The sequence below is a fragment of the Acromyrmex echinatior genome, chromosome 1, assembly GCF_024713525.1.
Source record: "Acromyrmex echinatior isolate Ae372 chromosome 1, ASM2471352v2, whole genome shotgun sequence".
Classification (NCBI taxonomy): domain Eukaryota; kingdom Metazoa; phylum Arthropoda; class Insecta; order Hymenoptera; family Formicidae; genus Acromyrmex; species Acromyrmex echinatior.
In genome coordinates this window covers 14,793,215-14,798,764 of record NC_141852.1, presented here as the reverse complement: position 1 = coordinate 14,798,764, position 5,550 = coordinate 14,793,215, and the positions used below count along the sequence as shown (strand labels likewise).

At 35.8% G+C, this 5,550-nt stretch overlaps 1 non-coding gene across 1 annotated transcript; it reads left to right on the top strand.

Annotated features, from left to right (window-relative positions):
* The first annotated feature begins 1,560 nt into the window (after nt 1–1,560).
* Nucleotides 1,561–1,671, top strand: LOC147910994 (U6 spliceosomal RNA). The gene has a single exon (XR_015547943.1). It is a non-coding gene; the product is annotated as a U6 spliceosomal RNA (small nuclear RNA).
* Nucleotides 1,672–5,550: the final 3,879 nt, after the last annotated feature.

Genomic DNA, 5,550 nt, shown 5'->3' with positions numbered 1-5,550 from the left:
GAAATAAATGTCAGCAAGGCCAAATAACACTATTGGCAATTCTACGTAGTATTACCTAAATTATTTTTACTTCTTCGCTCAAAAAAGCTTCATTCACTCTCATTTCCGTGTCATTCGATTTGAGAACCTTTAGAATTTCATCCATGAATATTTTTTTCTTCCTCGGTTAAAAGGAGGGAGAGGAAACCATGAAATCGGACTACGAGAATTCTATTTTCACGAAGAAGGTAGACAGTTTGTTTTCTGGCTATAAGTCGGTTTTGCACGCGGCGTAGAGGATGGTTTGGAGAATTTTGCCGACCGCTACACTCATTCCACCATGTCTGTCGCTGCACTTTACTCGAGAAGCTTTCGATTCGAGTGGAAATCCAATCAAGGGCCGCTGAGTGTAGCGAATAACGAGTTTCGATGAAATTACCACGCCTTTTTGTGTACCGTCCAGCCAGTCCGGTTGCCAGTACCGTTGAGTTGCATAAGGTCGTTGCATACCGGCTAAATCGATAACGCACATTGTGCGCGCATAATCCCGTTTACTGTGATAAAATTCACCATACATGTTTACGTATTATTATGCGTATGCGTATCATGTAAAGAGCAATAAAGCGCGTCACACACGCCGTCGCTTGCCTGTCGTACATTCTATATCCGATTTAACGGAGTATTATACTTAACGTTATTATTAACGAAAATGTTCGCAGTTTAATGCCTCGCTGCTTTTCGCAAGAAGATGTATAATTATAATAAACAATTTGACGTTAACAAAATATATTTCATATATTCGCAGCTAAATTCTTCAGACATGTTCTCTTATTTAATCAAGAATTTACTTCTTTGGAGATAAGTTTTGTACAAATACCTATGATTCTTTTCAATTAACAATATGAAAAACATACACAATATAAATGAAATAGTAACGAGAGAAGTGCAAGTTCTTTTGTAGCTAATTCGTAGCCAGTTTTCCTAACAAATATATATATATATATATATATATATATATATCACTTTTATTCAAGATACGCGTAGTCTACATCTGTCAATTACAGCTTCATAATTTTTCTCAGCTTAAAAACATTCATTTGATATTTACTTAGGCAATACGGAAAGAACGATTTTAGAACCAGAAGAAATCTAAAGTGTGATTAATGAAGTTAAAACTTTAGCTACATACAAATCTAAAAATAATTTTATTAACGATCAAAATAATTATGTAAGTTGTTTCAAGTTATTTATTAATATCAAAAGTTCCTCAAATCGACGATCAAATTTAATTTGTGAGATTATTATTATTTCAGTTGATTGTGCAAGTTCCGAAAATAATCGCAGCGCGCAGTTATATATTTTAAGTAAATAATTTTTAAATAATAAATAAATTACATATAAAATTATTATTCCAACATCTATAAATTTTAGTCGTAGTTGACACTTCTTCTTACTTAGTTGATCAAAACTTTTTGCTTTTTAATCTTATTATACTTGAGTGTCCTACATAATTATTTTGATAATCCAACAAAATTATTTTCAGATTTAAATATAGCTAAACTTTTAGATACTTTAGTAAAAGTTCATTTTGTATACATATACTCTTTTTGTGTAATACTAAACGCAGAAAAGATTAGCATGGCGTCTGTGTAAAGATGACACGCAAAATGATGGAGGTAGCTTTTCATATTTAAAAAAAAAAGAAGTGCTTTCTTTATCTCTGAAGAGGCAATCTTTGGTCCAAACTAAACGGTAGTAGATATCTTCGACTTGCAAGTCGAAAATCTATAAGAGAACTTGAAGGAGAAAAACAAGAAACAGAAGAAGAAGAAGAAAAAGAAGGAAGTCTTGCCAACGATTTACAGATATCAGAAGTCAGCCAGTTTGGCGCAGGTGGTCCTTAACATAAATTCGTGGAGGCGTCGGCGGGAAGTGCCGAGAGCGAATAGCATAATTCCTGCGAGCAAGACTGCATACGTACACGCGCGTGCGCTTATTTAAGCGAAGTTTAAGCGACGCGGTCGGCCCTTGCTCGCGGCTGCACCTGCTCATAATTGTCCTGATATTTGCCGTGCTTCCCGTGTACCTTGCCCCGTTCTCTAGGAGTTCCCGCCGCGACCCATCTGGAGCTTATTTATTAATCGGCTCTAAATTCCAGCGTGAAAGTGCATCCCGCCGAGCGGCGTGGTCGCACATATAACATCCACGGAACGTGAAAGTTGAGTGTTTAGGATACGGTCGCTACCAAATCCATCGAGCGATGCGATAGCGATCGTACGGTCGAATCGAGATAACATTTTCATGAATAAGAAACACGTTCGTTCACAAAGAAAAAAAAAAGATCTATTCCGTGCGAAATTAAACTGCCGAGAGAGCAAAGAATCCTAATTATTACTTGGACGAATCATTCTCGTTAATTATAATATCACATTCCCCTGTGATTCTAAATACTACAAAACCGCGACCGATAAATTTTGAGGGAGCGTTTTGCGAGATCACGATCGTTAGCGTTTAGCCAGCGATTTTTTGATCCTCGTCGGAAATCGGTCCGATACGTAGAGATAGCACAGAGAACGTGCAACAGCCAAGATAAAGCGGGATGGTTTCGAGGCGAATCAATTTTGATTCAGGTAGATTCGTATTGATAAGTTCGAACATGTACCACAGCTCCCGTGAATGATGGCGATGGGAAATAGGTCGCCACGCCGTGTGTATCAATATCGTTCACTTGCAAAACGTATTCAAGGTACCGTTTTTGTTTGGGAGAATTATTTTCGGGGGATGTATATACTGCATACGGTTATCCTAGGCATTCAACAACTTCCCTTCGGACGCAGGATCTCTGACAAATTTTGAATCAATTCCTGTCTGACAAAAATTTGATAGCAATCGTTTATCACGTTTTTTTGCAGCCTACAACGTTAAAAAAATCTCTGTTACTTTACGAAACGCGGCGATTCGAGAGAAAATTTAATGATAATGTGTCCCTCGTAAATGCACAGAAAAACGTGAGAATTTTTAATAATGATAATAGCCCATGCAGTTTTAGAGATAAGTTTTATAAAGAAGTTAAATATTTAATTCTGCACTTTAATTGTAATATTAAGACTTAATTATTATTAGTCACGATGTTGTTCTAATTGTAATATACTAATAATAATAATAATAATGTCGTAAATTATGTATACAATAAAACTACAGCGTGGCATTTTATGAAGGCAAAATACTATAAATGTAAAAATATGATAATAACGCTCTAAATATTACAGATACGTTTTATAAAAGTAATAACTCGGTACTTTTTTAATTTCATATTTAACTGTAAGCATTATACAGCATACTTTTGTTCTTTATATTTTTGTTTTAAAATCCTATTTATAATTCAAATATACGATATTTCCAAACATTAGTATGTTATGTATGCCGTAAAAACGTGTTTAACGATAATATTCTACACAATTTCACAAATCTTGTAAACAATTATTATAATAAAATTTTACATTTCATAACACATTACTATCCAGAGAAAATATTGTCATTCAGATGTCGCTCTAATTATAATGCCCGGATAACATCACAATTTAGCGAAGCGTCGAGTCGTTTGGATATTTAATTAAATGTCTCCAGCGACGAAAATGTTATTAAAGCAGATTAAATTCCAAAAGAAGGAAGAGAGAAGAAAAAAAAGAAAAGTCGTGGCAGTTTACGTTGGAGGCGCTTAAATATAACAGAAGAATTTACGTTGGGGACCGTATTCCCGCGGGCGAAGCCGTGTAAACGGCATTATCCTATCCCCCCTAGAAGAGTAGTTGCCGTCCCTTCATTCCGTAAGATTCGTTTGCTCGTTAGACCGAACCCTTCGTTCTACCTCGCCGACAGCCTCTGGGCAATGATGACTGGAATCAAGGATCGAGTAGGACTCGTTACTGAGTATCTCGCGAGTTTGCGTTCCCTAATTCGTAGTTTGTTCCTATGTTTGCTCAACAGATCATTTTGATAGATATATTTTTCAACATCTGGTGATAACGACAACTTTCTTCTTTAAAGACTCCACTTAGTTCTATCACAATCCCGCCGACTCCAAATGTTTATTATTATTAAACATAGTCCTTCCTTTTTGTAAATTAAAAGAAAAAAAGATAGGGTGTATTAGGAAAAATTAATATATAGGAGTTGATATGCAGGTAAAAAATGATTTTACACGGAAAGAACGATTTTGAAGTATTTAAAATTTTAGACAGATCTGAAAATAATTTTGTTGAACCAAAATAATGTAGAACGTCAAGTATAATGAGCAATACTACAAAAAATGACATTCTAGCAATCAGCTTGGACGTCTTGTCTAATTATTTTAATGCTCCGACAAAGTTATTCAGATCTGGATTTAGTTAAATTTTTACATTTCGATTCACAAAGTTTTCATAAAAATTATTAAAACACCAATAATAAGAAAAATATGATAGCGCAATTTTACATGTTAAATTGATAATGTTCGAACGTAAGAGCTCGAGTGAAAACTAGACTACTAATCCAATAATGTAACATATTAAATTGTAAATTATCTCACATCAAAATGTACAAGCATGATGAGCAATGTTATAAAAAGTTTTGACATTTCAGCAACCAGTTTGAACATAATTATTTTGATTTCTAATTAAGTTAATTGATCTAATTTTTAGATCTATGTAGCTCAATTTGTATATTTTAGCAAAACCATTCTAGTCGTAGATATACAGAAAAACAATACAGAAAGCAATACTGCAAAAAGTTTTGATATTCTTGTAACCAAAACATCAAAAAATTATTTTGATGATCAACAAAATTATTTTCAGATCTATAGTTAAATCTAACTAAATTTTTAGATAATTCAACAAAATTGTTTTTTCTATGACATGCTTTCATCTAAATTCCGTGCGTCAGTTTGCCTAAAAGCTTTTAAAATTGAGTAAATTCGTTGTGGGCTTCATTTAGTTTTGCATTATATAGATTTCGTGTAACAACAATATCGCGCAGTTCTATGTACCGTGCCATGTTTCTGTCGGCATGCAATCGCGATTTGCAAACTACAACGTACTTTTGCGTAACAATGGAGAACGAAACTGCACGGTCTACGCGATCAATAAGCAATTACGTCCCGATCACCAATGCCAATAATGTATCGACCCCATTATTGCCGCTTTAAGAGTCGAACGCGAAACGCTGTCGCGGCTAAGATCTATTATCCCTGTGTACGCGGTGTCACGTGTCCGGTGTTACGGCCGCGAACAATCCCATCCCCGGCTCCATTGTCTCTGGATGGCGTTCGCGATCACGGTTCAAAGGATTCTAATCGAGTTCGTCCAGTGGATCTGCGCGCGATCCGTCATTGAGGGATTCAGGTTATCCCACACGCACGAGCACTTTCGATAATCGTAGCGCAGAAACATCGCTATTTGCGCAAGAGAACGCGACCGGCAGCAGTGTGGGATCATCCTGGTTGCGTGAATGCGCAACCGATTCCGCTAAATCGATTTCAGAGGCGCGCCGAACCCACCACGGTCATCTATTTCGGAAAACCGACCGAAAGATGTA